The sequence below is a fragment of the Gossypium arboreum genome, chromosome 12, assembly GCF_025698485.1.
Source record: "Gossypium arboreum isolate Shixiya-1 chromosome 12, ASM2569848v2, whole genome shotgun sequence".
NCBI lineage: Eukaryota > Viridiplantae > Streptophyta > Magnoliopsida > Malvales > Malvaceae > Gossypium > Gossypium arboreum.
In genome coordinates, this window is record NC_069081.1 from 62,704,239 (window position 1) to 62,715,940 (window position 11,702).

Genomic DNA, 11,702 nt, shown 5'->3' on the forward strand with positions numbered 1-11,702 from the left:
TAACATGGCCTAAGCCACCCCCACATGGGCATGTCCCTGTCGAGCCCAAGTTTAGTTCTTTTTAGAAAAGGCCACTTTTGAGGGTTTGGAAGCATTCTAAAGCTTATATAAACACCCTAGAAGGGCACCTAGAGGACACACAGGGTAGGAAGCAAGGAATTACTCGAAGAAAGCCAATTGATCCATCTCAGAAGCCGAATTCTCATTCAAGACTGAAGATCTCCCTTCAATTTCCTTCAGGGGTTTTTGGGTTTTCTTTATGTTTTGTTATCATTATTCTTTTGAGATGTTTTCTTTTACACATATGAACTAAATCCCCTAAATACCTAAGGGGGATGAAACCTAAGACCGATCTTGTTATTATTTTCTAAATTATATGATAAATACTTGATTTGTTCTTAATTATGTGTTCTTAATTCTTGCTTTAATATTCCAGGATATTGATTCAAGTATTGATGTGCTTATTCATATGAGCAGAAGTCCCTCTCTGAGAGTAGATCTAGCATAATTAAGCAGAGTTGATTGCACCCCTAGACATAGGGCAACATAAATTTGCCAGATTAGGGTCAAACCTAATAAGGGAATCCATAGATCGAGTTAATGCAACACTAGTGTTTTAATTAGAAAGAGATTTCAATTAATCAACCTAAGGTTAGACATTGTTAGTTTCGAGAGAGATAATAACATAAATTAGGGATTTTTACGAATCGAGTCAAGTGAATAAATCGTCTAATTCAAAGTCAAATAACATGTAACACCCCAAACCCGTGTCCGTCGCCAAACTAGGGTTAAGAGGCACTACCGACCAAAACACTACTTTCGGATACGATATATTCACACTGTGATATTCTCAAAAAAAAAATAAAAATAAAACATATAATAGATTTAATTTCAAACATATATTATTAATCGAAATACAAATACTATTCATAATTCAAATTATCAACCAAATTCATATTGTACAGATAAACATATTATCACATTAATATGTCTACCTCAAAGCCATACAAAACACGCTTTACAATTATATGCACAGGTTGGGTGTTTATCAAAGTAAGGGTAATCAAATACTTAATAATATTCATGCACTTAAAAGACCGAACAAATTATATCACAATATCCAAACATACTAATTCAATATTAAAATTTCAAGACTAAGCACCAATTCGTATATCAAATTTACCAATTTTAAAACACAAAAATACATCTCCACCAAACGTACTTTAATATTAATTATAATATAAAATTTAAGTTATTAATAAACAAATACCATACTCATTAGTTAAACCTGTAACACCCCCAACCCAGCCTGGAAGTTTGGCTCGAATTTGGCATGTCACATTGAAGTGTTTTTCGAAAACCATGTTTCCATTAAAAACCTTTCTTAATAATTAAAAACTTATACCCTTTTTAAACCTTGTTAGAAACCTCAATTTGAATAACATTCTTAACAACTTTGTAAAAATCTTGGCGATTCTGGAAGCTTGATTTAAAAACAATTGCGGATACGTGATGTTTTGAACAACGATGAGTTGCTTTGGAAAACAGTGTTCTAATACTAGCAATTATAAAAACAATAAGTAAAATTTCAAATTTGAAATCCAGAAAATTACAACAACTTTACTACAACCCACATAAAACATTTAAAAGTAATAATCAAAACTATAAAATAAGCAGTGTGTGTGGCTTCCTCCGAGCCTCTCGCATCCGATCCGTCTAAGGCTAGAAATTACGAAAGGTTAATAAGCGAGTGAGTTTACGAAAACTCGATGTGAAATCCCCTACTATAAAAAGGAACGATCAATCATATAAAAGAATTAAAAGTCATTTGACCTTACTTACAGTTTCAATATCAATTGGGCCTTAGCCCACTATAACAGACAGTACTAGATGGGCTTTAACCCATTACAAAATAAGAAACATTATCAGAACTAGAATCGAATCGAATCGAGTTCGAAATCGAATCGTAATCAATATCAGGTAATAGAATCAAAACCAGAAAGTGAATTCAATCCCAACCCAATCCAGCCGTATACACCCCCGTACCAACCCTACACTCCATGTGGGGAATAGCTCAACCCACCCAGCCCTACACTCCACAGTTGCAACATTGCTGCTCAGTTATCAGTAAGTTGAGGCAAAGCCTCCAGTACGTGGGCAAGCCACTTTCAGTACTTCCTCCATCAATATAACCCATAACCCATGCAACAGATATAAATGTCACGGCATACAACATACAGAATCAGAATATCATGCCCATATTTGAATCAAGCAATCACAGTCAAGTCATTCATATCACCAACATATATTCGCAATCAAATCCGTCAACCACACAGTCCAAGTCAATCACTTGCCCACAAGGGCAAAACAGTCAATTAACACCCTAGGGGCAAAATGGTAATTTTACCCCACAAGGGTATCTCAGTAATTCTACCCTACAGGGGTATTTCGGTAATTCTATCCTACAGGGGTATTTCAGCAATTCTACCCTACAAGAGTATTTTGGTAATTCTACCCTACAGGGGTATTTCGATAATTTCACAAATTAGGGGTATTTTGGTAATTTTATTAATCGAGGGTATTTTGGTAATTTTATTGATCGAGGGTATTTTGGTAATTTTGTAAACCAAGGGTATTTCAGTAATTTTATAAATCGAGAGTAAAATGGTAATTCTGTAAATCGAGGGTAAAATGGTAATTCTATAAATCGGGGGTAAAATGGTAATTCTATCTTATTTCGGTAATTTTACAAATCGAGGATATTTGGGTAATATTATAAATCGGGGGTACTTTGGTAATTTTACAAGTCGAGGGTATTTTAGTAATTTGGTAAACTAAAGTATTATAAATAGGGATAACAATACGAATGGGCCAAAGCCTTTCTCGGCCCAAATGGGCCCACACGCTCGTGTGGCCCTTTTTAGCCCAAATCTAGCCACAGATATGAGATTCACCTAGCCTAGCCCAATATTTACTACACAATCAAACAACTTATCCAATTGGGCCCGTAGGCCCATTGGGCCCACATGACCCCTTTCTGCCCATCACGGCCTGAAGTAGCCATCATACAGCTAGAGTAGTGAGAAATACACACCTGATTGGAGACTGGAGTTAATCCATGCTCCGAGCACTCTTAGCCGGCGCCCAACCCAACCGAGCACGCCACAAAGCGAAAGGGATCAGCCAAGAAGGGTACCTTTACTCTCTTCATGGTTCTCTCTATTTAAAGCCAGCTTCGCATCCACTCTTATGCTAGCTTCCCGATGTGGGATCCCTCCATCATCAGAGTTTAAATTCAACACCAACTCTTGCCGCCCCCTGTTAGCAAAATAAATGCTCTTTGCTTGCCATGGGATTCGAACCCATGCCTCCTCTTAAATGCTCCATACGCTACTTGCCACTAAGCCACAAGGCTTTTTGTGTCACAATTTCTCCAACAATATTCTTAAGGCCTACCTACTACACCCAGGGTTTGATTCACCTTAAACCAAAATTTTTGCTAGAGTCTAGGTTTGAACCCAGGACTTCTCCAACACTTCTCAGCACACTTAACCACTAAAACAAGCCTTCAACTACGAAATTTTCACGTACAACAGAATATTATAAGCTGCCTTCAACCGCTCCCATGCTCAAGGCCCAAAACTTCTAGGCCCAAATTCAGGGTGTTACAAAACCAAATTAAAATATACAATCAACTTAATAAAAATTAAACCAATGATTTCATAATTCAATTACCAGTGCCGTACAACTATAAAATTTAAAACCATCGCTTACTACATCACATAAACTTAATTCAATCAATAAATGTTTATTATTTTACCTTATTACTAAGTCAGAATAGAAGACCACTTATAAATACAAAGCAAATAAATATTAAATATGTAAACACAATTATAAAATCATGCATTATATTCAACCAAAATTCACATAAGTTTAAATATACTTACCGAACCCAAAATTTAATATGTTCGATACTCATATCACATTTATTCAAATATACTCATTATCTCTTTTTTTTTTAAAATCTTTATTAATACATATACAACATAATTAATTATCTTAACCAATGACAACATAACATCTATAATTCTTTCGATTTGTATATATATATATATCTAGACACATCCTAATAGGCTTTATAATAAGTCACGTTTACGGATTACCAAACATTCAACACACATCAATTAACAACTGCTGCACGAACTCAAAGTAACATTAATTCAAATCATGTTACAATTTTAAATAGCAATCATGCATGCAAAATTTATACTTTGTACCAAATACATATTATGCTATTTGGTTGCATAACCGAATCTTATTACCTAAATTCATATACACATCTAAATCTTCCATCATTAAATTACCAATAATTGAACTCATCAAACATTTTAATTAAGAATATGTACAACCAAACTTAGGCATAATCAGCCAGCCATTTTCGCATGGCTTTAAATACATAACTAAATTCGTTATTTCAAAAAAAAAAAAACACTTTCCAGCCTATACATGCCACAGTTCCAAAACACAATTTATAAAATACCAAAGACAGTCGATAGCATGATAGGCTCCTCTGACGATTCCCAGATTTGAAACTTGGATTCAAAATCTATAAAACAGAATAAATATGAAAACGCAGAGTAAGCTAATATAGCTTAGTAAGTCATAAGCAAATATTCAACTCAATCACATTTAATCATCAATAGGAAAATTCATAATACAATATTTTACTCAAATAATTAATTAAACTTATTAAAAGTGATTATAAACTTGTGACTATATATCAACTTTCCCTTGACCGAATACACAAGTTAATAGTATTATATAAATACATTCCACTTATATATATCATTATCATATTCATGGCCGAAGATAGCCTCATATATAAACATACTTATAGATCTTATTTCACTATAACTATATTCGCATCTAAACATTAACAGCTAGCCGCATCCAAGCCTTTAATACCAACATAAATTTCATGCTTCACTCTATCAATCATTTGCCATACATAATATTCATCTATTCCTAATTCAAGTACTCATAATTAGCTTTACATCCATCTACTCCTATCCGCACATTAAAACATCATAGAATAATATCATACATATATATTATTACCTGGCCGAATGGACCAACTCACTTGTACACTTAATTAACCAGCATTACAACGACACTCAAATTACTCTTTTATAAGCCAAATATACACACCATATACCCATATGTTTCTCATTTTGTTTGCATATGATTCTTCACAAATATTCGAGGATTTCACTTACCTTTACTCAAGTAAATATCAGGATAATTCATGTCTGATCGTTTAATTCGTTTTCACAATTACAATTTGGTTTTTTTAAGGGATCAGCCAACTCGCACACTCAATGATAAATCTTTGTAACGTATCACACACTTAGTGCTAAAATCTTGTGGCGTATCGCACACTCAGTGCCATCACTTTATCCCTAACACACTTAGTGCCATATTTCTTACAATGAATTATATACGTAGGTTTTTACACATTACAAAATCAGCATATAAATCCCGTATTTAATTATATAAAACAACCCAATTATGCTTATAACTTACCTTGAACGATATAAAGACGGAACAGGACGGGTAGTCGACCACTTTCGTTTTTCCTTGATCCAAATATGATTTCTTTGGTTCTTGATCTAAACACATTCAAATTAAGCTCATTCAAACATATTTTCATTCAATTTAGCCCAAAAACACATAAATAGACAAATTACCATTTTACCCCTAATATTTCCACTTTTTACAATTTAGTCCAATTTGCACAAAATGCAAAATATTCAAAATTTGACTTTACTATGCTTAAGCCGAATCTTCACTAAACTCACACAAGTCTATAAATTTCATTTATTTCACATTTTAGTCCCTCAATTTATAATTTTTGCAATTAAGTCCTAATTACTTAAAATCATCAAAAACTCCAATACAAAATATGTTAACCTAACACCTACCTTTCATAATTCATCATCAAATAACAAAAATCAGGAGCCCTCACCAATGGCATAACTCAAAATATTCATCAAAATTCAAAATTCGAGCTTGGGCTTTGTAGTATTCGAAGCAACGATCTCAAAAACGTAAAAAGTATCAAAAACCCTGCCGAACACTTAACTTGATTGAGCTTAAAAATCAACCGAACCCTAGCTTGCTTCTTCCTTTTCTTCCTTTTTAGTTTCGGCTATGTGAAAAGATTTATGAACACTTTTCGTTTTCTTTTATGTTTTATCACATATTATATAATTTATAAGCTAGTTTTCTAAATTACCCTTTAAAAATTAATAACTAAAACTTATAGGCCAAGGACATAATCGTCCATGTCAAATGCACATGGTTTCCAACTCATTTCTTATATTATATACATATAATATGCATTTTATTATTATAACACATATATATACAAAAATGTACATATTTAATATAAAAACATATTTATCTTATATAATGCCACCCATTATCATATAAAAATTGGGCTGTTTTCATCCTGAATGCTTCCACTTAAGAAGACATTACCAATTCAATCCTTACAATTAAAACTAGCTAATTTTCAATTTATTCGATTAAGTCCTTTCATTTAATCGGATACCCCAAAGATAAAATTAAATCACGAAAATTTCACAGATATAAATTCACACAAAATAAACACAGAAAATAATTTTAAAATATTTTTTTGACTCAGATTCGTGGTCCCAAAACCACTGTTTTGATTAGCGTCTAACTCATGTTGTTACAACTCTCCCCTCTTAGGGATTTTCGTCCCCGAAAGTCTTACCGGTGAATAGGTTAAGATAATACTCTCTCACAGCATTTTCTGGTTCCCAAGTTGCTTCCTCAACTCCATGTTTATGTTACAGTACTTTAACTAATGAAATTTTCTTATTTTGTAACTCTTAAATTTCACGAGTGAGAATACAAATCGGTTCTTCCTCGTACGTCACATCGGGCTTAATCCCAATCTCAGATGGACAAATCGCATGTGAAGGATCAGATCGGTATCTACGAGGCATCAAACAGAAAATACATTGTAGATCTTTTCTGACTCAGACGGTAACAATAGTCTGTAAACAACTAGTCCAATGCGTTCTATCACTTCATATAGCCCGATGAACCTCGGACTCAACTTGCCTTTGCGACCAAATTTTAGTATCATTTCTACGGTGAGGCTTTTTTTTTAAAGACTCTATCTCTGATCTGAAACTCAATATCTTTATGTTTCATGTCGGCATATGATTCTGAAGATCTGATGCTGCTTTAGACTTTCACGGATCACTTTCACTCTATGTTCAGTCTCTCTGATCAAGTCAACCCCGTGTTTCTTATTTCCAGCGAACTCAATTCAATACAATAGTGTACGACATTTACTACCTTAGTAAGCCTCATACGGTGTCATTTGGACATTTACAACATTCACTCTCTTGCTCAATGTCAATAGAAATTCGGATACAAACCCATCGTGTGATGCTGCCTCCAACGATCTCCAACTCCGAGCTAACCTAACAAGCTAAAAGAAATGGAAAGGAGGGAGTAAGCTTCATGCATAGTAAGTCCATATGAAAATAATACGCAATTTATCAATATGCTTCCACTAATTCTTACAACTTCATCTCAACGTAATACTACCATAATTGCCTTTTTACTTATGTTCACGTCTAGCTATTTTCTCGAGTCATAGTCACTAAATTATTTATATCTGGAGTTACGGAACTCCAAATTCAAATCTGCTAATTTTCCTAGAAGCTAGACTCACATATATTTTTACCATAAAATTTTCAGAATTTTTGGTTTATCCAATTAGTACATTTTATTCTTTAAAGTTGCCCCTTTGTCGTGGTTTGACAGTTCCAACCCCTATTCACTAAAAATTAATTATCTCATAATAGTAGGTTGGGATTATGTTTCCATCTATTTCTCTTGAAAATATACTTATTAAGGATTCTAATCATATAAAATTTGACCCATAATTAGTTTTTTACAATTTTTGATGATTTTCCCAAATCAAAACAGGGGATTTCGAAATCATTTTGACTCTGTCTCACAACAATTTAAATATTTTCATAATATTAAACCTCTTTGCTTACACCGTTTATTTTATGTGAAACTAGACTCATTAAGAGTCACTTTCATGTTTTATGCAGCCTCTAACTCAATTTCCACAATTTTGGTGAATTTTCAAAGTTGGACTACAGCTACTATCCAAAACAATTTTAGTACAAAAATGATGATAACTAAGTTCATCACACCTTCCTTTCTTTTAAATTAGAAATCTATGAATTTATAAACATATACCATAGTCCACCAAATTAATACACCATTATTTCACAATACTCATGGACCTCCCATTCATGGATTTCATCAATTGAGTTTCTGTATATACCTGTACCCATTCATAACATAACTCAAATTCGTTCTCATCAATGACATACCTCATTGGGACCATCATCAAATCCTTTCTTGAATTACCCGTTGAACACTCAGAATACTAATGGATGCACGGAAACTTGCACATAGTGCCATATACATAGCTAAGACAAACTCATAGCGCATAACGTATGTAGCTAAAACTACCACATATTTTGTACTGCCCACATATGAACTACTTACGGGTCTATACACAAAGTTAGCACCCGGAGCCTAAAGCATTATCTTGTAATGCCCGCTCATTAAGCTACTCACGAGTTTATACACAAAGTTAGTACCCAGACCCCAAAGCATTAACATGATATGCTAGCTCAGCGTGTTACTCAGGGGCTTGATCACATAGTCAGCACCCAGACCCACATTACATATATAACTTATCTCATGAACTCAGACACAACTCATGAGTTCAGACCACATTGTATCTCATGACACATCTCGTGTATCCTATACTATTTTTGAGGTTCAAACGGGATTTCTTGTCTAGCTCAATTTTGTCGCACTCGCTCATAATTTCATTTATTCTTCTATGATACATTTTATACTATCATGATAGTAATAAAACATTTAAATGGACATATTATCAAAGCATTAAAATATGCTACAACATCACATTACTTGCTTATGTACTTACTTGTTGAATCCTCGTCAAGAATATCTATATAATCAATCATACAATTTATATAATCATAACAATAAAGCATTTAATATTCAATTGTAACATTGCATTATTATAGTCACACGAATTTACCTCGAATGCAAATTCGGCTAATTATTCCATTTTATTCCATAACCTCGTACTTTCAGATTTAAGCCCAAATCTTGATTTTCTTGATCTAACATGATGAAATTCATTCATTTAATCATTACATTAATTAAAACATTCTATAATTCACAATTTGGCAAAATGATCGTTTTGCCCTTAGACATTACAAAAATTACGATTTTCCCCTTAGGCTCGTAAATCAATTTTTATCGAATTTCTTCCTTTACCAAGCCTAGCCGAATTATTTTTGTAACTATAGCAACTCCAAATTTCAATTATTTCACACATTTACAACTTATTTTACAACTTTACAAAATAGCCTTTTTTAGGTGTTTTTCATGAGCACCACTTCACAAAAGTTGTTTATTTAACAACCAAGATTCTTTTTCTTCCATAGAAATACATCAAACAACATGAATACTCTCATGGAAAAACTGTAGACTTTAAACTATTTTGCAAAATAGTCCCCTCATTAGCTAGATTATGCTACAAGGGTCCCCAAAGTACAAAAATTACCAAGAATGGCTATGAAAATTACTTACTTGCAAAAGTATAACCAGCTAAAATTTTAAAGCTTCAAAAACTCCTCTTTGCTGGTATTTTCGGTGAAGAAAGAGCTAGGAAGAATATGATATCATTCCCTCTTTGTTTTATTTTATTTTTAGTCAAATAAGCCACCCAATTCCACCTAACTTTGAAAATTTTCTTATCTTTGTCTCTATGGCCGGTCAGCCTATATTGCACTTTAAAGACCCCCAATTATGGTTCTCTAGCTATTTAACACATTTGGCTAGCAAAACAAAACTTTTTCCCTTTATGCAATTTAGTCCTTTTTCATAATTAAGCTCATAATCACTTAAATTAATTCACCATGATTTTCATGCACATATATAATCATGCTATGACACATAAGATAATATTTAAAATAATTTCCTCGGCCTTGGAATAGTGTTTTCAAAACCACTGTTTCGACTAGGCCCAAAATCTGGCTGTTATAGTTCTCCCATATTTTACGAATTTTTATCCCCAAAAATCTTACTAGAAAAGTTGCTTTTGTACTCACAAAAACTTCTCTTCTCATGATTATTGTCACAGTACTCTCTCTCGACTGTCCCTCTAATACTTATCTCTTTACTTTCTCATATCAGTGTCATAAGCGGTTTATTTGCTATACCCCACCTTGGCTGAATTTTAACCTTCATCTGAAAGTTCATGTACACAAAAGTTTGATCTATTTCATCATGTCACATATATGCACATACTTGAATCTTTTTGAATTTGAATAATAAAACTAGCCAGTTTATCCTGGCCTTACACTCTATAATTTCACACAGTCCGCTTGATTGCCAAATCAACTCTTAGTTTCCTTTAAATTTCAAAGCCTCCTTTAGCTTTCCTAAGAAATCACAATATATAACCCGGATCACAATCCGATTAGTGGAGGCTAGTATTCCAAGAAATCCAACAATCATATAGACACGAAATTTCATTAATCTGATGAGTGGGGACCCAGTACATACCAGCATGATTCATAGATCTCGTCAAACATCTAGCAATAAACTACATCACTGGAGAATATAGCTCCGATAAAACATGATGCTTAGCTATAACCCCGTAAACAACTCAAATCTTTCTGTGGTATTGAATGCTCTAAGCTATCACATTATCTTATTGTCTTAAAACACATCACAGTTCATACAATAGTGCATCACTGAAAATTAAGAAGTCTTTGCCCAATTACAGACTAGACCAGTTCAAATGCTTCAGTTAATAATATTATCATCTGTCCAAGTTTTGCTAACATGGAATAAGTCATTCGACTTTCATAAGACAAAAATTTTATCATACAATCATTTGAAATTCACTCCTCGTGCTAATCAAAGACCATTTCACTTGCATTAGGTCAAATAACCAATGTATCTCAATTGAAGACATTAGCTTTGATTAATTTATTTGAGAATAGAGATCCATCATACCAATTGAAATTCAAAATTTCACCACTTATGCCTTTATCGAAGTCAAATCATTACATGGAAATTAGAGAAATCCAAATACTAACATCACCGCATTACCATGATCAAATCAATAGCATAGTCACACTTGACATGATAATCGCAACTAAAGAACACACTTTGAGCATGGGTCATAATTGACAGATTATGGAACAAAGATAACAAGAAAACCAAGTAAAGAAATCCAGGATAGAGAAATTCCAAGAAATTATACTATACCGAAAGACCGAAAACAAACTCTTAAGGAAATATGAAAGACCTCGATAATTCTTAGAGAAAAAAAGTCCAGAAGAAAACATCATTTTATCCCACTAGAATCAAATGCAACAATTAAGGAAAATAGAACCATAGCATCATATGCATTTTCTCATATGTTCCCAATAGACTGAATATAACAGAATACCAGAGAGAAGTAGAGCAAAACAGGTTATAAACCAGTCAAACCAACAATGCCTTCATCTGACATTTAGATCAGATAGCAT